General features: G+C 45.1%; 1 long non-coding RNA gene across 3 annotated transcripts in view; it reads right to left on the reverse strand.

The window, feature by feature from the left end:
* Positions 1 to 7,337: 7,337 nt before the first annotated feature.
* LOC140494529 (uncharacterized) overlaps positions 7,338 to 26,010 on the reverse strand; it is a 66,506-nt gene continuing 47,833 nt past the window's right edge. Inside the window, exons 5-7 of one of the 3 annotated variants that reach the window (XR_011964000.1) lie at positions 25,481 to 25,580; positions 15,452 to 15,607; positions 7,338 to 7,517 (exon numbers count right to left, since the gene is read on the reverse strand). This is a non-coding gene — a long non-coding RNA (uncharacterized lncRNA). Of the gene's footprint in view, positions 7,518 to 14,171; positions 15,608 to 25,480; positions 25,581 to 26,010 lie in introns of those variants that run through there. The other 2 variants (XR_011964002.1, XR_011964001.1) reach the window with 2 other exon arrangements.

Genomic DNA, 26,010 nt, shown 5'->3' on the forward strand with positions numbered 1-26,010 from the left:
GAGTTCATAATTTCCATAGTACTCTACCTTTCAGTTATCCATGGGACTAATTTGTCTTTTGCTTGTTGACTATTCTGTTTCAAAATTTTTTCAAGAATTGTGGGGAATTGGGGAACTCAGAGTGGAAAGGTTGGCTATCGTTAAGTTTGGTAAATCACCAGGACAGGATGGAATGTGTTCAAAAATACAAAGGAAAGAGAGGGTGGAAATTGTGAAGGCATTAGCCGTTATCTTCCAATCCTTTTTTGATACATGGGTGGTGCGAGGAGGCTAGCCAAATAAAAATGTTACACCTGTGTCCAAAAAAAACGGTGTAAAGATAAGTCCAGCAACTACTGGTTAGTTACACTAACCTCAATGGGAAATCTTTTAGAAATGATAACAGGAAAAATTATTTTTTATTCGTTCATGGGATGTGGATCTCGCTATCTAGGACAGCATTTATTTCCATCTCTAATTACCCAGAGGGCAGTTAAGAATCAACTACATTGGAGTCACATGTAGGTCAGAGCAGGTAAAAATGACAGTTTCCCTACCCAAAGGACGTTAGTGAACCAGGTGGGTTTTTCCTTACGATCGACAATTTTTCATGGGCATCATTATATTCTTAATTCCAGATTTTTAAAATTGAATTCAAATTCCACCATCTGCTAAATTTGAGTCCAGATCCCTAGAAAATTAACTGGGTATCTGGATTTGTTGTTGTGTTGTCATAGTCTTACCAGACCATAGTGGCTGCTTTCTCATTAGAGAGAGAAGCGATTGGTGGTGATTTAACCTGAGGGCCACCAAACCTCAGGAGAGGGAAAAGGTTGAGAAAGAAGCTCTTCATGGTAACCTTAAACTAGTGATAGGAATTGAATCCACGCTGTTGGCATCACACTGCTCTGTAAACCGATTCAGGATAATATTACAAGGTCATCACCTCCCTGAACAGTTCCTTGGACAAGTGGTGAATCAGGAAAACTGGAACAGATTTTCTAAAGGCAAATCATAATTAAATTAGTCTTTTTGGGAGGTGTGGGAGTAATGTGGTTGACGGGCTGTACATTAACTTCCAGAAGCCATTTGATAAAGAGTCACATGTTAGGTCTGTAAACTAAAGGTCACTCTGGCATAAAAAATTGACAGTGACAGAAACAGAGAGTAGTGGTAAATGGTTGTTTTTCAGAATGAAAGAAGATATATTGTTCCCAGGGATCAGTACTGGGACCACTACTTTTCTTAATCTACATGAATGACTTGGTGGGTTACTGGAGGTGGCAGAGGATGTTAAGAAGCTGGTTCAAAAGGCATATGGGATCTTAGGTTTTATAAATAAAGGTGTAAGTTACAAAGGTCAGTAAGTGCTGATGAATTTTTATGAAACAATATTGGCATATTTGCCAATTCTAGACACCAAACCTCAAGAGATGCAAAGGCTTTCGAGAAGGTGTAGACAGGATTTTTGAAAATGGATCGAGTGATGACCGATTTCTGTTATTGATAAGTAAAAGCTGGAGTTGTTCTCTTTAGTGAGAGAAAATTGGTATTCAATAAAAACTTTGATAGAATTTGTGACACTTGGATTTGTTTGTGTGGAGAATAACACTTGTTTATTAATACTTCATATTTTACTTGCAACTTTTTCCACTGATTTGTATATTATTGCAGAGGAGAAAGTGAGGACTGCAGATACTGGAGATCAGAGCCCAAAAATGTGGTGCTGGAAAAGCACAGCAGGTCAGGCAGCATCTGAGGACTCATTCCTGATGAAGGCTTATGCCCAAAGTGTCGATTCTCCTTCTCGGATGGTGCCTGACCTGCTGTGCTTTTCCCGCACCACACTTCTCAACTCAATATTGGTGTGGATACATGTTGCTCACACTGTTGAGATGAGTTCAGTAAAGGTGCTCCTGATACAGGTACATCCAGAGCTCTGCAACTTTTGCTTAGCTTGCTCAGCCAGCCAGAGGAGCGTGTCTGAGCTGTGAGCTACAGCACCATCTGCTGCCTAGATGAATGATAACATGAGAGTTTACAGAAACTAAAATGATTTCCAGAATTTCCTTTGCAGATTTATACGTATGTGATCATACATGAGTTTAAAGATGAAACATTCGTCATACTTAAAGGTTAAACTGATATTTGCATTACTTTTAACTTCTGTTTTTATTAGTAGTAAAAGCAGAAAATTGTTGACGAAGATTTTCTGTTGTACTTAGTTCCAAACTTAGCATGTTCTGTATCAGCGATAGACCTTTCACCTTGAGAAGCTGAGATTCACATTCTAAGTGATATATCACAGTATTTTCGAATTGCTACAGCATAGAAAGAGGTTTGTTTTCCCAACATGTTTGTGCAATCCCTCGGCAAGAACAATTTATCTTAACCAATGTCTTCTCAAATTATGGATCACAGCCCCTCAGCAGGGTCACAAAATGAGATTTTGGGGTTGCGAGCCAAATGACAATATGTTAGGTGCACAGGTTAAGATGCTAAACTGGAGCAGGGTCAAAGTTGGGGCCATTAAGCAGCATCTCACAGAGTCTGTTTGAAGGAATGGGATGCTTTTAAAACTGATATCTAGAGTCAAGGGACAGTATGTCCCTGTTAGGGTGAAGGGAAAAGCAGGCAAGTTTGTGGATCCCTAGCTGACAAGGGATGTTGAGGCTCTGGAAAAAGACTGCTCAAGTGAATCCTTAGATGACTTTAAAACATATAGGAGCATGCTTAAGAGGGAAATTAGAAACAAGGGTATGAGATGAATCTAGCTGATAAGGTTAAAGATAATGCCAATAGGTTCTATAGCTATATTAAGAACAAAAGGGTGGCTAGAGAGAGAATAGGTCCCCTTAAAGATCAGTCCCTAACAGTAGTCCTGTAGTGAAAGTACTAAACTGGGGAAAGGATAACTACGACAATATTAGGCTGGAACTGAGGAATGTAGAATGGGGACGACAGTTTGAGGATAAATCCACATCTGTCATATGTGAATCCTTTAAATGCCAGTTGATTAGAGTTTAGGACCAGCATCTTCCTGTGAAGGTGAAGGATGAGGATTGCAAAAATTCAGGAATCTTGGATGACAAGAGAAAAAGGAAGCATACATAAAGATTTAAGAAACTGAAGACAGAGCCCTCGAGCAATATAAAGAAAGCAGGGAAGAACTTAAACAAGAGGGTAGGAGGGCTACAAGGAGCCATGAAATGAACTTGGCAAAACAGGATTAAGGAAAATCCCAAGGCTTTTTGTACATACATGAAGGGCAAGAGTGTATCTAGGGAAAAGGTAGGTCCATTCAAGTATAAAGCAGAAAATTTATGTGTGGAACCAATGGGAGAGATCCTCAACAAATACTTTGCATCAGTGTTCACAAAGGTGAAGGACATGATGGATGGTGAGTTGAGAGAGGGTATGTCAATGTTCTCGTGAGGATCTGAAACCTGAATACGAGCTGAGGTGACTAGCTGTTGGCAGGAACAACCACTTAACAGATGCTCTTAATAACTTAGGTGGCAACAAGATGGCTTCTCGATACAAATAACATGACAAAATGGCTTCTAGGCTGCAAATTGACAATTCTGCTAACACTGCGTAAAATGGCTTTTCAGTTACTAACTGCTAATTCTGCTATAGCTACATAATTGACTAACCACAGTCTGCTTTAATAAGAGATTAGCAGACAGTGCTCCCTTTACAGCATAGAAATACCTAGACTAGATACGACTTTACTGGCCATCCTAACTGACCTTCAGATACAGATGCAGGTGCAGTGGCTTGGTTAGTGAGATAAGGGTGGCCTGAGTGTTGGAAAATAAAGTTGGTTCCCAGTAAATATTAAAGGACCAAGTAACTGTCAAATAAAGCCGTATGGTGTATTGATTGGTAGTTGTTTGAATGTACTATGTGATCATGGCCTGTACCCTTGTTTAAGAAAAGTATAAAAATGTCTTTGTTTTAAGCCATGTGCACAGTTCCTCTGAGGAATACAGAAGTGTATAACCTTTGTACTTCTGGACGCTCTGTGCACGGCCGTATGAAATATAGGGAGTGAAGTCTTAAATTCCAGACCGATTACGAGTGTTTATTGACCAATCATGAAACCGAGAGACCCTGCCAGGTGTCCAGATCATCATCTGGTGCCGTGACGCGGACTCAGTATGGATGAATTGTGGGCAGTTATGTAAGAGCCTTGAGTCCTCCATTATTGAGTGTAGAGGAATTGGCCAGCCTGATGTGTGTTTTTCCTCCGTTTGGTTTTCCTCTCATTCAAGTCATGATTGATTTGACCCCTTGCTGTCTATTGTGTAAGCCCAGCCCGAAAAGGATCGGTCCTGGTAAGATTTCACTAAAGAGAAATGGAGTCGGGGACTCCCACTAATAGGTCGGGGACCTGCAGATTGGGGATCCAAATAGAGTTGGGGACTCTTAACAAAAAAAAGGAGCCGGGGACTGCAGGAAGTCAGGGACCTGTGGACTGGGATCCGAATAGAGTCAGGGACTCTTAAAAAGAAAGTTGGGGACTCCAGGGAGTCGGGGACTCCACTAACAGGTCGGGGACCTGCGTAAGGAAGTACTTCAAATGAGTCAGAGACTCAGATTCGGTCAAATTAGTGTTGTCTAAACTGACTTCCGAATTGTTCTGTGAAAGACTAAATAAGGAAATATCACAATACATCATAATAAAACTGTCGAAGGTTTTTGGAAAGTTGAGAAGGGTTTGTGGAAGTCATTAGTTTTGTTGTTTGTTGTCAGGTTATTGAATAGTAAAGGTCTTAAGTCGGGATTATAAACGGAAGGTTGTTTTAAGATGGGTAATAATATAGATCAGACAGAAGATCTGTCTTCTTCATTGGTGAATCCATGTGAAAAGTATCAGGAAAAGTCTGAAAGCCTGCAAAAACTTTCTGGCACCTTAAATAAGACATTTGGTGATAAGCAATAGCCACTGGGCGTCCCTAAAAATACTCAGTTGGTTAAATCAGCCCAACGATTGATTTGGTGATGAAACCTAGGCTCAAAAGCAAAAGAATTGATTGGACTATGGCGGCAATTTTATTGTGAAAGCCACAAAGGATTGATTTTGCATTCATGGCAGGATACTGCCACCAAATTGGGAATTGAATTAACTAATGATGGTACCAAGAAATCTATTGAGGTCCTCAAAAATGAATGTGCTCAAGTCAAACATCAACAGAAACAAAAAGAAAAGTCACTGGTCACTGATAAACAAAAAGAACTGTGCTGTTCGATGGTTGGCCTTGGTTTGGGTGCGGGAGACAATGAAAATTCAGATTTAGATGATTGATGTTCCTATCTGCGCTTCGCACTGCCACCGCCTCCCCCACCACCACCTAGCCCACAAGTGAATCTTAATGCACCCCTAGTTATTTCAGTCCCTGCGCATCAACAAGTCAAGCGTCCCCTGCCCTAGCCCCTTTACCACAGATTATTCACCCTCCTGCTTATCTAACTGTTGCCCCTAATTCTCAAATCCCCGTTGTTCCCCTGTCACAGGCCCCTGTCATTCTCCCACCTGGATTCACCCTCGCTATCACCACACCTTCTCATACTCCTCAGACTCCTGTTAGTTCGGCAGCTGCAGCTCACCCTCAGACATACGCTGCTGCTGTAGCCGCACCTCTTCCTCTGCTCCCTCCTCAGTTTAACGACTCTGTAGCCTGGAATACTCGCAGTCAACTAAAATCAAGATCTCGCCTATCCTCTTAAAAAGTCTCACCATGCTTTGCCACAACTGCCTCAGAGCTGTTTCAATTGTGGCACCCATATCATTTGGCTCGTCACTGCCTGACCCCTGAGGCTGCTTTAATTGTGGCCACTCCTTTCATTGGACTTCTAATTACCCTAAAGGGGCCATGGGGGAAACCAAGGGTGCAGATATGAATGTAACCCTCAGCACTCTTATGACAACTGGGGGAAACTCCTTAATAATAATCACCCTTTGATGCAAGTGAGAGGCAGAGGATGACTCACCAATTTTTCACAAATTAACTCCTTTTCCCAATGACTAAGTAAGACTTTGAAATTTCCTTTGAAAACAGTCTTACTTCATGTTGAAAATAGATGGTATCCCTTTCTGATTGACACAGGACCCTCAATGTCCTCCGTGAAGTCTGACATGAACCTTCCAATCTCAAAGACCCAAAGATTATGTGGCTTCCAAGGAGAAACACACCGTTATCCAGTTTCTGATCCAGTTCTTGTTTATTTCCAAGGTTATTCCCTGGACCACCGCATCGTGATTACTACCACATTATCCTGCAACGTCCCATGCCATCTCTCTCTTCACTCCTCCCTTTGTGGTCAAGGAGGCAACTTCAGAGGAGCTCAGTGGTTAGCACTGCTGCCTTACAGCTCCAGGGACCAAGGTTTGATCCCTGCCTTGGGTAACTGACTGTGTGGAGTTTGCACATTCTCCCCGTGTCTGCGTGGGTTTCCTCCGGTGCTCCGGTTTCCTCCCACAATCCAAAGATGTGCAGGTTAGGTAAATTGGTCATGCTAAATTGCCCATAGTCAGGGGTGAATATGGGGAATGGGTCTGGGTGGACTACTCTTCGGAGGGTCGGTATGGACTTGTTGGGCCAAAGGGCCTGTTTCCATACTGTAGGGAATCTAATCTAATCTAATCTCCCGCAGACCACCCAATTTAAATGTAGAGGTAGGTCATCCCTAGGAGCTACCCCTCCCAGGGTGTATCATGGAATGCCAATTTCTTTGGGGGCTCTTCCATGGCAACACTCGCTGCTGGTACATTTCTTGGAAGTAGCATCTTAGAGCAGAGCTTTAAACACCCGAGGCCCACACAGAATACCAGTATGAGTGCAATGAGGAAAACTATCCTATGTGCCAAGTAGGGTCCCCAAGATTTACTGAGCAACCAATTTAGCTGTCTGTAATTGTGGTTCCCTGTGGAAAACTGTCTAGCTGTTCTCGGATTTTCTTGATGGCTTCTGCAATATTATAAGAGGTGTCAATAACGTGGGTAATGCAATTGTCACCAATAATTGTACAAACTCCCCCTTGATGTGCTAATTGATAATCCACCGCATAACATGTCTGCTGTGTGTAGAGTCTGAGTTCAGTCAGCTCTGTGTTAATTGCTTCCAGAGCTTTTGAGGTCCTGTTGCCTGGGATAGTCAGGCCACTTACAAGATAATTTCGGTTTTTAACGCTGACAACTCCTGCTGCACCCCCCAAAAATAGAGATCCCAGAAATCCATATCTCACCCACTTAAAACCTTCCCAGAAGTCCTTTGGTCCTCCCTCGCACCTCTCGGCAGATGAAGGCCCCGACGCCTGAAGTAAGTGTTTTAAACAGTTAGACTCACCTTCCCAGAAGTCCTTCGCTCCTCCCTCACACCTCTCGGCAAATGGATAGCTACATATATGTTGCAGTTAAAATAGAGTTAACAGTTAAAGTTGTTCCTATTAGGAGGTGCAGTCGTGCCTTGTTCTCTTCTGTTTTCAGTACTCTTCCCCCAGATGACTGTCTTGTACGCCTTTGCTGCTTGCACCTGAGGAATGGTCAATGACATTCGTTTGGTCACAGGAGCCTTTAAATGGTTTTAGTTGAGTCCAGTGTTTCCATGTGCCTTTTCCTTTAATGTCTAGGCAGGCCCAGGTGTACCCACTTATTATCACATCATATAACTCATTTCATTTTGGTGCAAAGTCTGGTTTGTCAGGTATTGCTCGCATTAGGACGTGGCTTTCTGCTGCTGGGACGTCAGGGAAGACTTCGAGTTCCCCAGCCCTGTCTTTTTTGTCCTGTTTGTCAGATTTCCACATCCCTTTCAATTAGGCACTTAATTCTATGACATATCGCCGAATTTTGTCTTTTGGTGGACACACATCAGTGCCACCTGTGATTATTGTCTCTGGCAATTGCATTGCTCGCCCTGTCATTAATTCATATGGTGTTAGCCCGGTTGCCTGATTCGTGGTGGCTCTTAATGTCTTCAGTATGGTTGGCAATACTTCAACCCAAGTCTGCCTGAGGCTTGCATAGCCTTAGCTAAAGCATTTTTGAAGTTCTATTCATTCTCTCTACCATCCCTGAACTCCAAAGGTGTTAGGGAATGTGGAAGTTTTGTGAAATGCTGAGCAATTGGCATACAGTCTTCATGACTTTTCCTGTAAAATGTGTCCAATGGTCGGAGTCAATTTGGAGAGGTAGGCCCCCCCACCTAATATTCTGGCCACTGTGGTTGCTGTGCAGCTTTTGGATGGGAATGCTTCTACCCACCGGGTGAATTGGTCTATCACGATCAGCAGTTCATTTTCCCACCAGAAGGTGGTAGTCACCCTGTGACATCCACCTTAAGGTGTTACCAGGGTCCCCTACGTCTGGGCTGGTGTCCCATCTTAACTTTTATGGGTCTCCCTGCGTTATGTTGTACACAAATCATGCACCTGTGGCAGAACTTGACCACATCTTTTCCCATTCCCGTCCACCACCACTCTCTCCCTCGGCTTGCTATCATGGCCTCTCTACGTATGGGAGAGCCCGTGGTGCAGTTCAAGCAATGTGTTCTGTATACATGTTGTTGCTACCACCTTGTCTGCTTGCCTCCAGACACCATCCTCCCCATTGAATGACCCTGCAGTTTCCATTGTTCGTTCGCTTCCTGCGGGGTGCCCTTCTGCAGCTGCTGAATTTGGATAGCATCTTTCGCTAATTGCGCTCTCATTAGATTAGATTACTTACAGTTTGGAAACAGGCCCTTCGGCCCAACAAGTCCACACCGACCCACCAAAGCGCAACCCACCCAGACCCATTCCCCTACATTTACCCCTGTCCCTAACACTACGGGCAATTTAGCATGGCCAGTTCACCTAACCTGAACATTTTTGGACTGTGGGAAGAAACCGGAGTACCCGGAGGAAACCCACGCAGAATGTGCAAACTCCACACAGAGAGTCGCCTGAGGCGGGAATTGAACCGGGGTCTCTGGTGCTGTGAGGCAGTAGTGCTAGCCACCGTGCCGCCCACCATTAATGGCTTCTTGTTCTGGGGCTTTCTGATCTGCTTGGTCTGCTGTCTGGTTTCCTTTGAATTGTAGCCAATTTGGGCTCTCTTTTGCTGGGCCTTTATTTTTATTACTGCAGCCTCTTTTGGCTGTTCACTGGCATGGGGAGTGCCTGAATTCTCAATTGGTGTCTGATAGGTGGTCCCCCTGCAGCAGTGAACCCTCTTCTGCCCCAAGCCACCATGTAGTCATGGACTGCACCGAAGGCATATTGACTGTCCGTATATATATTCACGGATTTTCCTTTTGCTAGTTCCAATGCTTTGGTGAGTGCTACAAGACTGGCTTCTATCAATCCTCTCAGAAATAACTGTTTCTAAGTTATCATTTACCACAGCCCATCCTGTTTGGGGTGACTCTGCTACATAATTTCGTGACCCGTCCACAGAGAGGGTCTCCTCGACTGTGTCTGGGGGGATTAAAAGAACTGCCTCCCACTTTGCCCTTCTCATTGCAAACGGCCCTCAGTTTCCCTGTGTTTAGCATCTCTACTAGGGTGTGTTTAGTGTGGAGGATGACATTCCCTGTCTAAGGGCTCGCTAACCCTAATGGCCCAAGCACCACAGTCTGAGGATGCTATGCACCTGGGCAACGCGGTGACTACAGGCCCTTCTGTAATTGAGTAGTACCCTACAGGCCTTCTCCTGCTACCATGGTCTTGGCTGACCACTGCGGAGTAAAACCCTCCTGCATTATTACAGTCGATGTGAAAATCCTTGCTGGGATCTGGCAGTCCTAGCCCAGGGGCCGATATGAGCTGAGTTTTAAGCTGACTGTATGCCTCCTCCTGTCCTGGTCCCCAGGTTACAGGTTCCGAGGCGGGCTTGCCTCCTTTAATTAGTCTCTGGATCGGTTCAGCCAATTTTGCGAACTCTGGTTTGAAGCTCCGACTGTAGTTGAATAGCCCCTAGACCTTTCTGACCCCCCTGACAGTGACAGGTTGTGGCATCTGTTGGATTGCCTTCTTGTGATCGTTGGGCATTCCTTTGTGTCCCTGGGATATGAGGTGTCCCAGGTATAAGACTTGTGTTTTGCCAATCTGTGCCTTTGTGAGGCTGACTTTTAACCCTGTGGTTGCTAATTCCTGCAATACTAGCCCGAAAGCTTCCTGATGTCCTGACTCGAACTCTGAGGCAATTAGGATATCATCTACTTATTGGAGGGCAGTGCTACTCTCTGGTAAATCAACTCTCTTTAGGATGTCGCTCATCACCCTGTGAAAAGTAGTGAGGCTGTTGTGGAATCCTTGTGGCAGGAGAGTCCACATGTACTGTCTGCCCTTTACTGTAAAAGCAAATTTGTTCTAGGACTTTGGGTGTAACAGAATAGACAAAAGCCGTTGGCTATGTCTAAAACAGTAAAAATCTTGTGCTCTGGGGCCAAGCCATTTAAAATGGTGGAGGGGTCTGCTACAATGGGATGCAGTTTGGGGGTGACCTTATTTTGTCCTGTATAATCAATGGTGAGCCTATAGCTCCCATCAGGCTTTATTACTGGCCATGCTGGGGAATTAGTTGTACTTGTGGTTTGTTTCAGGATTCCCTGTTTCACTAGTCCTTGCTTGTCCTCTCCACAACTGCTTGTACTGCTTCGGGTTTTATTGGGTATTGCTAGTGGGGCTTACGCTCTGGTCTGGGAACCCTCATCGGGCCTACGTTAACTAGAACTGTATCTAACTTTGTTTCTGCCCAGGCTCAGGAGACGGAGATGCAGATGGCTCTGAATTCCCCCCTTTTCGAGGTTTCAGTCCCTACTGATGACTGTAGCCATTTTAATAGTTTCAAGGTGAATTGTAAGTTTCCCAATCTCAGTCTTTCGACGGTCCTGTCTGGGCCAAATCAATTTCCCTTTTGCACAATTCTTTCATGAGATCATTGCCAATTATGGCATATGTAGAATCTAATGGGGATACAGATGTTATTTATTTCTATGAGGGTGGTTTTGCTTAGATAAGCTGGTGTTTTATCCCCTCCTACCTCGGCTAAGTGAATCATTTTGTTTGTGTGGTGTAAGGGTAGGTTTGTGATGGATACAGCGGCTCCTGTGTCCACTAGCATCTCTCATTTCCTCCCTCCTATTACTGTAGGTAGGTAAATTCTCCCCTCTCCCTTACCCTCATGAGTGGGGGCGGCTGGTTGTCAGCTCTGCTAAACTCGGGACTTCCACTGCTCCGCGGTCTCCCAGCTGGTGTTTAGGGGTGTCCCATGCTTTTCCCAGCACACTGTTTCTGTGTGTCCTGTTCTTTTGCAGTGGCTGCAGTATTTTACATTGTTCCCTGGTCTATCTCCTGCCTGTGGGACCCTACACTCTCAACCAGGGCACCAGTAATAAGAACCCTGCTTGCAGCGCCAGTTGTTGTGGGGAAAAGCACCACTCTCGGAGTCAGAATCGGGATTCAATGGCAGAGTTTATTGCACAAGGAAATACCAGAACTCTGGGGAGAGAATGACACCAACAGCACAGTGGTCTTTGTAACATGGTTTGTTTATGGCAATCATTGCAGAATCGTTGATAGTTTCGATACAGTCTTTGTCAGTTCCAGTGCAGCCTTTGTTAATTTCCACATGGTCATTGTCAGTTTCAATGTCTGCATGGAAATCCACTGCTGTAGTAATAGGCACTAATAGCTGTTCCTGAGAAGGATGATTACTATGAGAGGTGTTGGCTGGACCCAGACACTTGGGCGGGCAATGTTGTTTACTCATGTGTATTCTCTCCCCCGCCCACCTTAAACTAATCAACTGGGTTGTGATGGCATTGTCCTGGCATTCTGTTGGCCCCATGCAGTATCTCTATCTGGATTAGAGTGGTGCTGGAAAAGCACAGCAGATCAGGCAGTGTCCGAGGAGCAGGAAAATCGACATTTTGGGCAAAACCCCTCCATCAGGAATTTGCCCGAAATGTCAATTTTCCTGCTCCTTGGATGCTGCCAGACCTGCTGTGCTTTTCCAGGACCACTCTAATCGAGACTCTGATTTCCAGATTCTGCGGTCCTCACTTTTGCCTGGTGTCTCTATCTGCTCTGCTGTTTCTCTCCATATTGTGATCTGGTGACCATCTTGTGTAAAAATAAGGATTGCAGATGCTGGATACCAGATTCTAGATTAGAGTGGTGCTGGAAAAGCACAGCAGTTCAGGCAGCATCCAAGGAGCAGGAAAATTGACGATTCAGGCAAACGCCCTGCATCAGGAAAACAGACAGTGAGCCTGAAGAGTGGAGAGATAAATGAGAGGAGGGTGGGGAGAAAGTAGCATAGAGTACAACAGGTAAGTGGGGAAGGGATGAAGGTGATAGGTGGGGGGGGGGGGCGCGGGTGGAGTGGATAGGTGGAAAAGAAGATAGGTAGGTAGGTAGGACAAGTCATGGGAACAGTGCTGAGCTGGAAGTTTGGAACTGGGGTGAGGTGGGGGAAGGGGAAATGAGGAAGCTGTTGAAGTCCACATTGATGCCCTGGGGTTGAAGTGTTCCGAGGCGGAAGATGAGGCGTTCTTCCTCCAGGCATCTGGTGGTGAGGGAGCGGCAGTGAAGGAGGCCCAGGACCTCTATTTCCCCGGCAGAGTGGGAGGGGGAGTTGAAACGTTGGGCCACAGGGCGGTGGGGTTGGTTGGTGTGGGTGTCCTGGAGATGTTCCCTAAAGCGCTCTGCTAGGAGGTGTCCAGTCTCCCCAATCTAGAGGAGACCACATTGGGAGAAACGGATACAATAAATGGTATTTGTGGATATGCAGGTAAAACCTTGATGGATGTGGAAGGCTCCTTTAGGGCCTTGGATGGAGGTGAGGGAGGAGGTGTGGGAGCAGGTTTTGCAATTCCTGCGGTGGCAGGGGAAAGTGCCAGGATTGGAGGGTGGGTCGTAGGCGGGGGGGCGTGGACCTGACCAGGTAGTCACGGAGGGAACGGTCTTTGCAGAAGGCGGAAAAGGGTGGGGAGGGAAATATATTCCTGGTGGTGGGGTCTGTTTGGAGGTGGCGGAAACAAGGACAGTACGCCCCTGGTGCTCACCTTCCACCCTACCAATCTTCGTATAAACCAAATCATCCGCCGACATTTCAGGCAGATCAGCTGATGGAAGATGTACTGTTTAGATAAGTAACCTGATGTATTGATAATTGTTTTTCAAATAACCTTACAATTTATTGAGATTTCCATTTTACACTTATTTCCTCTGTTAGGAGAGTGGGTTTAAAAAAAAGTGGCAGATGAAATACATAGTGAGAAAGTGTGAGGCCATGCACTTTGGTTGGGAGAATAGAGACATGTAGAGAAAATTCAGAAATCAGAAGTGCAAAACGAGTCCTAGTCCATATTTCTCTTAAGGTAAACTTGCAGGTTGAGTCAGTAGTTAGAAAGGAAGGTGCAATGTTGTCATTCATCTTGAACGGACTAGAATATGAAAGCAGAGATGTACTTCTGAGGCTTTAAATGTGGTCTGATCAGACCCTTATAGAGTATTGTGAGCAATTTTGGGCCCTATACCTCAGGAAAGTTGTATTTGCCCTGGAGTGGGGTTCACGAGGATGATCCCAGAAATGAAAGGCTTAACATATGATGAACATTTGAGGACTCTGGGACTATACTTGATGGAATTTAGAAGGATGGGGGTGGGGGGGGGGGGGTGGGGTGGACAAAATCTGACTGAAACTTACAGAATACTGAACAGCTGGACAGAGTGGATGTTGGGAAGATGTTTCCATTGGCAGGAGAGACGAGGTCCCAATGAGTAAAGGGTAGACCTTTTAGAATGGAGATAAAGAGAAATATCTTAAGCCAGAGAGTGGTGAATCTGTGGAATTCATTGCCACAGAACGCTGTGGAGGCTAGGTCATAGAGTATATTCAAAACAGAGATAAATAAGTTATTACGAAGGGGACCAAAGGTTATGTGGAGAAGGTGGGAAAATGGGGTTGAAAGACCTGTCAGCCACGATTGAATGACGGAGCAGTCTTGATGGGCCAAACGGCCTAATTTCTGCTCTTATAGTCAAAAAGGCTTGCTCAAGCTAAAGCAACTGAGTGAATTATTTGCAAATCAGAATTCTAATATTGTGTCAGTCTCGCAGCAGGACTTGGCGAATTGGTGGAAATATCAGCTGTGTATTCCGCATGTGCAATATCTTCAGATTGGAGTTGAAAGTGCCGATGAGAATTGCAGATTAATTTATTGTTATCACATATACTGAGATACAGTGAAAAGTCTTGTTTTGCATGCTTATACCAGCAAATCATAGCACACAAATTGCATTAGGATTGCAGAACAGAGTGCAGAATACAGTATTAGAGCAGCAGAGAGAGATCAACATTTACATTTAAGAGGTCATTCAAAAGTCTGGTAAAAACACAAAAGAGGCTGTTCTTGAATCTCATCTGACGTGTATTCAAACTTTTATATCTTCTGCCCAACGGAAGAGGATATAACTGGGTTGGGACGGGTCTAATTATATTGGCTGCTTTTCCAAGGCAGTGGGAAGTATAGATGGAGTCAATGGATAGTAGTGTATATATTTTCATTAACAACAAATTTTGTACACCTCTCTGCTGTGAGATCACCTGCACTTATCTGGTCCTGCATCAAGGACCTAGAAACTTGGACTGCTTTTTGTCCTAGTCCTGTCCACTGTACTACAAGACTTCCTCCTGAGTCAGAGGTGAAGGTCTGGTCTCCAGCCAGTTCCTTGGGCACTCTTATCGAAGCTTCTGCATTCCCTCTACTCTTTTTATGGTGGGGCAAGGAATTATCCCAGACACTCTGCTCCAGGATTTTCAGCCAGCGACAAAGATGTAGGAGCAAACCTATAAGTCTACTCCGAAAGCAGTATAGGAATGATCCATGATCTTCAAACCCTTGTCCTAAATTGGACCCAAGGTTCTTCATAGCCACTCACCAAGTATATGCCATGCATAGAAATTGGGGACCATGCAAAGACAAAATAAAACAGCTATCACTCAATAAGAGAAGGGCATGCCAATGACCATCTTCAAGAAATAATCTGAAGTGGATCAATTGGCAGATGTCCCACGTAGCATTGTTAGTGAGGACCATGACTCTACAGTGAGGCAATTACTGTTCTTTGCCATATTACTGTATGAGCTGAGACTCATGTTTGGTGGGGACTCCCCCACAATAGCATTAAAGATCACTGTGTCTTTCAAATGCTATGCTGCTGGATTTATTTTTCCAGGGATAAGTATAAGATTTCCCAATATATATCCCTTCAGTGCAACAGGGAGCTGACTAATGTCTTTCAGAGGACTTACACTGTGTGTGTTATTGCTGCAATCCAGACAGACAAATTAGGTGGAGAGATCCATTGGGTTCAGGGCCAGCAATGGGTTTCTTGAAATAGTCATCAATTGCATGATCGTGTCCATGAACAGATAGACCTGAGCACTATGCCATGTGTACCTACTGAACTCACTCACCATCTTAGGCAGCCAACTCTGCTTCACCATCAGTAATAATAGGCAGCCCTGGTGCTCTGCTATTTTTCCCCAAGGCTTCTCCATTTGTGCAAGACAGGATGTGCAGTTAGAGACAAGTCTCTGCCTGGTCTTAACCCCCTCCTTATTGGTTTTCTCCTGCAAACAGAAAAATAAATTAGTTTCCTGAATGAAACAGCACAATGTCTATGTTGGTGTCAACTCAGCTGTCCACAAATGAGAGCATACGAATGGCTCCTCTGCACTAGCACTCTCAAAAGAGCCTTGTGTGGACAGGCACCTCTCACTGAAATACAGGACTTGTTTCTCCCTAACTTCATTGTCACAAACTGGGGGTGTACACCCTTTCCATCAGACGTACCTTTTGCAGTGCCATCTACAAAAATCCGAAGTGTAAAGTAGGTAAAGTTAAATTAGGTCATGAATGAGTTTACAGCATTGGAGACTGCTTGTTGAACCTATCTCTATCCAAGCTGCCTTGGTCAAGCAGGCAAGATTTCCAAGGGATTTGTAAACAAGAAAAACAATTTCAAAATCAAGAAATTTTGATATTAAGGAATTACCAAGAGCCAACATAGGAAAAAAAAACAAGTAGTGGTGGTGGGTGAATGGAACTTAATGTGAATTAGGCAAACCTATGGAATTTTGAATGGTTGCAAGTTTATAAACTTCTGGAAAGCATTGGAACAGTTAAGATGAGAGAGAAGCAAGGGGCTTCACTGCAGGTGTGCTGAGGTAAGACAATATTGCAGAGGTGGAAATAAACAATCTTGGAGATTGTGCAGTACGTGTTTGGTGGCTCAAATTATAATCAGATGTGATACCTATTGAAACAGTCTGATTTTGGTTGAGCCTCAGTTGCTAGGGAGAGGGAGGATGGTGGTGGGTAGGCAATGGAGATCATAGTGGGGACCAAAGACAATGGTTTTCATCTTCAAATATGGTCACAGATAATTTCAGCTCATCTGACACAAGACAGTGGATAATTTAGGACAATTTAGGGAGTATTAAGGATTTGAGAGAAATGGTGTTACGGTAGAGCTGTGTTTTTGGGGTATTTTTGGAAATAGATGATATGTTTCTAAATGAAGATGCAGAGGGAAAGCATGTAAATAAGAATTATAGGGGAATGGTGTAAGACAGCGGAAACAAAAACAATGCAGAGTTTACTACCCATACCTGGATAGATATGGTGAAATCAGGCAGGTGTAGTCCTACCTATTTGGATCATGCAGAGATTTTGGACCTAATGTATTGAAAACTCCAGACAATTCAAGACAGACCAAGAGGACATGGGCATCTTTGTCATCGTCAAAGCTGATCATTTGTGTCATTAATAAAAGCTGTTGTGGTAATGAGGAAGGAGGAAAAAAAACAATTGGAAGAATTTGAAGATTGCAGTCTAACAAAGATGAATAATGATTTCAGAAACAACAGCAGATTCAAACATCTTAGAGTCATAAAGTCCTACAGCACGGACACAGACATTTTGGCCCCAAATGGTCTATGCTGACCAACATGTCCACCTATGCTAACCCCATTTCTCTGCACTTGGCCCATATCCTTCTTAGCATTTCCTATCTATGTATTTGTCTAAATGCCTCTTAAGTGTTGTTAGTGTACCCACCTCAACCATTTCCGCAGGCAGCTCATTCCATATGCATACCATCCTCTACGTAAAAAAATTGCCCCTCAGCTTCCTTTTTATTCTTTCCCCTCTAACCTTAAACTTATGCCCTCCAGTCTTCCATTCCCAAACCCTGGGAAAAAGACTGAGTATGATCACTGTATCAATGCATTCATGATCTTATACACTTCTACACAGAATACCCCCCTCCCCCACCCAGGTCCTAGCTTATCCAACCTCTCCCTATAACTCAGACTGTTGAGTCCTGGCAACATCCTTGTAAATTACTTCTGTACTCTTTCCAGTTTAATAACATCCTTCCTCTAGCAAGGAGACCAAAACTGAACACAGTACTCCTAAGTGCGGCCTCACCAATGCCTTGTACAACTGCAAAATAACTTCCTAATTTCTATACCCAATGCTTTGACTGATGAAGGCCAGCGTGCCAAAAGCCTTCTTTACTGCCTTGTCTACCCGTGACTCCACTTTCAAAGAACCATGCACCTGAACTCCAAGGTTCTTCTGCTCTACTACACTCCTTAAGGCCCTACCATTCACCATGAAACCCCACTGGTCCTCACCTACCACCCGACAAACCTCCATATACATCGTATCATCAGTCGTCATTTCCGCCACCTCCAAATGGACCCCACCACCAGGGATATATTTCCCTCCTCTCCCCTATCACCGTTCCGAAAAGACCACTCCCTCTGTGACTCCCTCGTCAGGTCCACACCCCCCACCAACCCAACCTCCACTCCAGGCACCTTCCTCTGCAACCGCAAGAAATGCAAAACTTGCGCCCACACCTGGGCGGCACGGTGGCACAGTGGTTAGCACTGCTGCCTCGCAGCGCCAGAGACCAGGGTTCAATTCCCGCCTCAGGCGACTGACTGAGTTTGCACGTTCTCCCCGTGTCTGCGTGGGTTTCCTCCGGGTGCTCCGGTTTCCTCCCACAGTCCAAAGATGTGCAGGTCAGGTGAATTGGCCATGCTAAATTGCCCGTAGTGTTAGGTAAGGGGTAGATGTAGATGTAGATGTAGGGGTATGGGTGGGTTACGCTTCGGCGGGGCGGTGTGGACTTGTTGGGCCGAAGGGCCTGTTTCCACACTGTAAGTAATCTAATCTAATCTAATCTAATCTAACCTCCCCTTTACTTCCCTCCAAGGCCCCAAGGGATCCTTCCATATCCGCCACAAATTCACCTGCACCTCCACACACATCATTTACTGCATCCACTGCACCTGATGTGGCCTCCTCTATATTGGGGAGACAGGCCGCCTACTTGCGGAACATTTCAGAGAACACCTCTGGGACACCCGGACCAACCAACCCAACCGCCCCGTGGCTGAACACTTCAACTCCCCCTCCCACTACACCAAGGACATGCAGGTCCTTGGACTCCTCCATCGCCAGACCATAGCAACACGACGGCTGGAGGAAGAGCGCCTCATCTTCCGCCTGGGAACCCTCCAACCACAAGGGATGAACTCAGATTTCTCCAGTTTCCTCATTTCCCCTCCCCCCACCTTGTCTCAGTCAAATCCCTCGAACTCAGCACCGCCTTCCTAACCTGCAATCTTCTTCCTGACCACTCCGCCCCCATCCCCACTCGGGCCTATTACCCTCACCTTGACCTCCTTCCACCTATCGCATTTCCAACGCCCCTCCCCCAAGTCCCTCCTCCCTACCTTTTATCTTAGCTGCTGGACACACTTTCTTCATTCCTGAAGAAGGGCTCTTGCCCGAAACGTCGATTCTCCTGCTCCTTGGATGCTGCCTGACCTGCTGCGCTTTTCCAGGAACACATTTTCAGCTCTGATCTCCAGCATCTGCAGTCCTCACTTTCCCCACCATGAAACTCCTGCCTTGATTTGACTTTCCAAAATGCAAGACCGCACACTTATTTATATTAAACTCCATTTGCCATTTCTCTGCTCACTTCTTCAAAAACCAAATCAAGATTCTGATGCGATTTCTGATAACCTTCCTCACTGTTCATGATATCACCTATTTTCGTGTCATCTGCAAACTTACTAATCGTGCCTTGGACATTCTCATCCAGATTACTGATACAGATAACAAATAAGCAATGGACCCAGCACAGACCCCTGAGGCACTCCACTAGTCACAGGCCTCCAGTCCAACAAGCATCCTTCTACTATTACCTTCTGCTTCCTACCATCAAGCCAATTTGCCAGCTCCCCATGGATTCCATGTGACCTAACCTTCAAGATCAGCCTATCTGAAATCCATATAAATTACGTCTACAGCCCTGCCATCATCAACCTTTCTGGTTACTTCATCAAAGAACTGTAATGAATCTATGACGTATGATCTGCCAGGAACATAACCATGCTGACTATTCCTAATCAAACCCTGTCTTTCCAAATGCATCGACATCTTATCCCTCAATCTTCTTAAGTAACGTACTCCCACGGATGTTAGACTTATTGGTCTTTAGTTCCCAGGTTTTTCTTTGCATCACCTAATAAGGGTACAAGATTCGCTGCCGTCCAGTCTTCCGAAACCTCACAAGTGGCTAATACTGATACAAAAATATCAGCCAGGGCACTCGCACATTTTTCTCTAGCCTTTTGCAGGATTCTTGGATATATATGGTCAGGACCAGGAGATTTATCCATATTCATACATTCTAATACATCCAAAATCACCTGTACTATGATATGGACTGTCCCTAAGATATCACTACTAACCCCCAAGATCCTAAGTCTTTATGTCTTTCTCCATAGTAAACAAAGAGAAATATTCATTATGGACCTTGCCCATCTTGCATGGTTCGACACAAACATGGTCCTTGAAAGGTCCGATTCTCTCTAGTTATTCATTTTCCTTTAATGTACTTAAAGAATCTCTATGAATGCACCCTAGCCTTTTCAGCCAAGGCTATTTTGTACTCCCTTTCACTCTTCTGATTTCTTTCTTCAGTAAACTTCTTCATCCCCTAATACCTCCAGGGATTCCCTTGATCCCAGCTGTCTATACCTGAGCCATACCTCCTCCTCTTTTCTGGTCAAAGCCTCAAAATCTCTTGTCATCCAGGGTTCTCTATTCCTGCCAACCTTGAACTTCACCCTCACGGGAACATCTAGACCTTGAACTCTAGCTATCTGACTTTTACAGTCCTCTCACTTGCCAGAGGTTCCTTTGCCTGCAAATAAACTACTCCAATCAACCTCTGCATTCGTTTGGCCGAACTGGACCTCACCCTTAACAATTTCTCCTTTGAATCCTCCCACTTCCTCCAGACCAAAGGGGTAGCCATGGGCACACGTATGGGCCCCAGCTATGCCTGTCTCTTTGTTGGCTACATAGAGCAGTTGATCTTCCGTAATTACACCGGCACCACTCCCCACCTCTTCCTCCGCTACATTGATGACTGCATTGGCGCCACCTCGTGCTCCCGCGAGGAGGTTGAGCAATTCATCAACTTCACCAACACATTCCACCCTGACCTTAAATTTACCTGGACCATCTCTGACACCTCCCTCCCCTTCCTGGACCTCTCCATCTCAATTAATGACGACCGACTTGACACTGATATTTTTTACAAACCCACCGACTCCTACAGCTACCTGGATTACACCTCTTCCCACCCTACCTCTTGCAAAAATGCCATCCCGTATTCCCAATTCCTTCGCCTCCGCCGTATCTGCTCCCAGGAGGACCAGTTCCACCACAGAACACACCAGATGGCCTCCTTCTTTAGAGACTGCAATTTCCCTTCCCACGTGGTTAAAGATGCCCTCCAACGCATCTCGTCCACATCCCGCACCTCCGCCCTCAGACTCCACCCCTCCAACCATAACAAGGACAGAATGCCCCTGGTGCTCCCCTTCCATCCTACCAACCTTCGCATAAACCAAATCATCCGCCAACATTTCCGTCACCTCCAAACAGACCCCACCACCAGGAATATATTTCCCTCCCCACCCCTTTCCGCCTTCCACAAAGACCGTTCCCTCCGTGACTACCTGGTCAGGTCCACGCCCCCCTACAACCCACCCTCCAATCCTGGCACTTTCCCCTGCCATCACAGGAACTGTAAAACCTGCACACACACCTCCTCCCTCACCTCTATCCAAGGCCCTAAAGGAGTCTTCCACATCCATCAAAGTTTTACTTGCACATCCACCAATATAATTTATTGTATACGTTGCTCCCGATGCGGTCTCCTCTACATTGGGGAGATTTGGCACCTCCTAGCAGAGCGCTTTAGGGAACATCTCTGGGACACCCACGCCGCCCCATGGCCCAACATTTCAACTCCCCCTCCCACTCTGCTGAGGATATGGAGGTCCTGGGCCTCCTTCACCGCCGCTCCCTCACCACCAGACGCCTGGAGGAAGAACGCCTCATCTTCCGCCTCGGAACACTTCAACCCCAGGGCATCAGTGTGGACTTCAACAGTTTTCACATTTCCCCTTCCCCCACCTCACCCTAGTTCCAAACTTCCAGCTCAGCACTGTCCCCATGACTTGTCCTACCTGCCTATCTCCTTTTCCACCTATCCACTCCACCCTCTCCTCCCTGACCTATCACCTTCATCCCCTCCCCCACTCACCCATTGTACTCTATGCTACTCTCTCCCCACCCCCACCCTCCTCTAGCTTATCTCTCCATGCTTCAGGCTCACTGCCTTTATTCCTGATGAAGGGCTTTTGCCCGAAACGTCGATCTTGCTGCTCCTTGGATGCTGCCTGAACTGCTGTGCTCTTCCAGCACCACTAATCCAGAATCTGCAAGCTTCTCTCTAATTCCATCAAAGTTTGGTTTGCCCCAATTTAGAACTTGAACCTGTGGACCAGTTTTGTCCCTCTTCATAACTATTTTAAAATGAATAGAAGTGTGGTCACTGATCCCAAAGTGCTCCCACTGTCACCTCAGTCATCTGTCTTGCCCTATTTCCCAAGAGTAGGTCAAGGTTTGCCCCTTCATGAGTAGAACCCTCCATATACTGTTAGTGGAAACTTTCCTGAACAGACTTAAATTCCACCCCATCTAAGCCTTTAATGCTCAGGCAGTCCCAGTCTATGTTTGGAAAATTGCAATCCCTTACGCTGAAAATCTTATTGCTCCTGGAAGTCTCCCCAGTTTCCCTGCATGTTTTTTCCTTTGATTATTTGGGAGCCTATAGTACAACCCCAATAACGTAACCAACCCTTTCTTATTTCCTATTGCCTATCGGACCAACAAATCCACGTCAGATGCCATATCATTTGCCCTTCACTCCTCCCTAGAACATCTTGACACCAAGAACAGCTACACAAGAATCCTACTCATTGACTACAGTTCAGCAGCCTTCAACACTACTATCCCCTAGAGACTGATTACTAAACTTAGGGATCTTGGACTAAGCACCCCTCTCTGAAATTGGATCCTCAGTTTCCTGATCCACAAGCCACAATCAGTGAAGATTGGGGACAATATTTCATCCTCATTAACACAACACTGGAACCCCCCCCACGGGGTGCGTACTCAGCCCCCTACTCACTGTATACCCATGACTGCGCTGGCAAATACCCAACTAATGCCATTTACAAGTTCACTGATGACACCACCATAAGTCAGTCAAATCTCAGATGGTGACGAAACAGATTACAGACAGGGCGGTGGAAGACCTGGAAAATTGATGCACTGAGAACAACCTAGCTCTCTGTATTGGCTATAATATCCCAGTCCCATGTACCTATCTACACCCTGAGCTCGTCAGCCTTCCTGTATTGAAATACATGCAATTTAATTCAACAGACAATCTTTGCTCTCTGTCAAAGAGTGCGGTGCTGGAAAAGCACAGCCGGTCAGGCAGTATCCAAGGAGAAGGAGAATAGATGTTTTGAGCATAAGCCCTTCATCAGGAAAGCTCACTGTCGGTTCCAGGTGACCTGTCTCTTCAACGTATTATTCCTGATTTACACTGTTTAAGAAGGGTGGTAAGGATAAGCCAAGTATAGACCAGTGAGCTGGACGTCGGTGGTGGACAAGTTGTTGGAGGGAATCCGGAGGGACAGGATGTACGTGTATTTGGAAAGGCAAGGACTGATTCAGGATAGTCAACATGGCTTTGTACATGGGAAATCATGTCTCACAAACTTGATTGAGTTTTTTGAAGAAGTAACAAAGACAATTGATGAGGGCAGAGCAGTAGATGTGATCTATATGGACTTCAGTAAGGCGTTTGACAAGGTTTCCCATGGGAGACTGATTAGCAAGGTTAGATCTCATGGAATACAGGGAGAACTAGCCATTTGGGTACAGAACTGGCTCAAAGGTAGAAGATAGAGGGTGGTGATGGAGGATTGTTTTTCAGACTGGAGGCCTGTGACCATTGGAGTGCCACAAGGATCGGTGCTGGGTCCTCTACTTTTTGTCATTTGCATAAATGATTTGGATGTGAGCATAAGAGGTATAGATAGTAAGTTTGCAGATGACACCAAAATTGGAGGTGTAGTGGACAGCGAAGAGGGTTACCTCAGATTACAACAGGATCTTGACCAATAGGCTGAGAAATAGCAGATGGAGTTTAATTCAGATAAATGCGAGGTGCTGCATTTTGGGAAAGCAAATCTTAGCAGGACTTATACACTTAATGGTAAGGTCCTAGGGAGTGTTGCTGAACAAAGAGACCTTGGAGTGCAGGCTCATAGCTCCTTGAAAGTGGAGTCGCAGGTAGATAGGATAGTGAAGGTGGCATTTGGTATGCTTTTCTTTTATTGGTCAGAGTATTGAGTACAGGAGTTGGGAGGTCATGTTGCAGCTGTACAGGACAGTGGTTAGGCCACTTTTGGAATATTGTGTGCAATTCTGGGCTCCTTCCTATTGGAAAGAAGTTGTGAATCTTGAAAGGGTTCAGAAAAATTTACAAGGATGTTGCCAGGGTTGGAGGATTTGAGCTTTAGGAAGAGGCTCAACAGACTGGGGCTGTTTTCCCTGGAGTGTCAGAGGCTGAGGGGTGACCTTATAGAGGTTTACAAAATTGTGAGGGGCATGGATAGCATAAATAGACAAAGTCTTTTCCCGGAGGTCAGGGAGTCCAGAACTGGAGGGATAGGTTTAGGGTGAAGGGGAAAGATATAAAAGAGACCTAAGGGGCAACTGTTTCACACAGGGTGATTAGTGCATAGAATGAGCTGCCACAGGAAGTGGAGGAGGCTGGTACAATTGCAACATTTGAGGCATTTGGATGGGTATATGAATAGGAAAGGTTTAGAGAGATATGGGTCGGGTGCTGGCAGGTGGGACTAGATTGGGTTGGACTGAAGGGTCTGTTTCCATGCTGTACATCTCTATGACTGTACTGTATCTTCTTCTAGCCTCACACTTACCTGCCCTCTGTTTAGGAGCCCACCCCCTGCCAATGTAGTTTAAACCCTCCCTTGTAGCACTAGCAAACCTGGCCAAGATATTGGTGCCCCTCCAGTTCAGGTGGCACCTGTCCCACTTGAACTAGTCACCTCTGCCCCAGAAAAGATCCCAATGACCTAAAAAAATCTGAATCCCTGCTCCCTGCACCAATCCTTTAGCCACACATTCATCTGCCATGTCCTCCTGTTCTGGAGATTACCACCATCGAGGTCCTGGTTTTTAACTTTTTTTCCCCTAGCTGTCTATAATCACGCTCTCAAGTTTTGGATTCACAGAAAGACATTGGGATTGAGAGGTCTTGTACAAGGATAGAAATCTAAGGATCAGTTTTTGGAGGAGGGGAATGCTGATAACTTTGAAGTGGGAAAGTACAGTGTCCAATGAATATATTGTTACTTATAATCAACTTGCATGGGAGCCACAAAGGGAATTTAAGTGGAAAAAGCACCAAGGAAGCAGTAGGTGGATCTAAAACAAGTTGAATTAGAGAGCATGAGGGGAGAGAGGAGAAAAACGAGAAGGACAAACTCAGGGGAATCAAGTCTTGGAATAGTGAATCTGAAGGGGTTAAATATCTATTACAGCAACTTCACTTTTTTTATTGATTTCAAACCCTGTGGATGGAGGCAGGTGTTCTATTATAGCTGTTGGAGGCACCAGAGTATCTGTAGCAACTACCCAAGGTGTTTAAACTATGTCTGACCAAATGTATTTTTATTTATTGCTGTCATCAGTGATAATGTAAGGTGCTGTTCAGTATTCTGTAGTGGAGGGTGGACCATGAATAAGTCTCAGAAGAGGCTGCCATTTTAGATAAGATGTAATTTATTACATCTCAGTAATTATATACAGATTATATTAACTCAGGCATATTCACTACTAACAAGAGCTCGAGAAAATATCCATAAATTCCATGTTCAATCCAGGTGATTCTCCAGTCAGAGGCTGAGACATCAGATTAGGTGGAGTTTAGTATAGCTCTTCCAAATAATCACTACCTGATCTAACAATGGAGGAGCAGTTCTTTTAAACGTGTGTTGGATTTGGAGGCAATGTAGTAAAGTAAGTGATCAACAAGCACAGATTTAGAGCTCCTCTCTGTAAAAGAGAAAAGGGAGGTTATATTTTTATATGATGCAACAACCTCCTTTAGAAGAGAGAGATAACTGGGGCATTTCCATAGGAAACTTGGTGATGCCAGTGATCTGGGATTCACAGAACTGATATCCATGTGTATTTTATTGCATTTAAGCTTGATGCCAATGGAGATTGTTATCTATTCGACTCGTTACCATGGCTGAAGAAGCAGAAGCTACAACCTTCAGGGTTGAGACTGCATCTGTCAAGAGCATATGAATGCTATATGTTACACTACAACTATGGTAATGAACATACATGTTTGAACCTTAACTCTAAGTGAGGGGAGTTCTGCTACTTCCAAGAGAACTACTGGGGCTACAAGTAGTCATCGACCAGTGGTCAAAGGGCAACAAGTAGAAGGTTTCATTGGGCTTCTTAAACCCCTGTT

Source organism: Chiloscyllium punctatum, chromosome 24 (genome assembly GCF_047496795.1).
Source record: "Chiloscyllium punctatum isolate Juve2018m chromosome 24, sChiPun1.3, whole genome shotgun sequence".
Classification (NCBI taxonomy): Eukaryota; Metazoa; Chordata; class Chondrichthyes; order Orectolobiformes; family Hemiscylliidae; genus Chiloscyllium; species Chiloscyllium punctatum.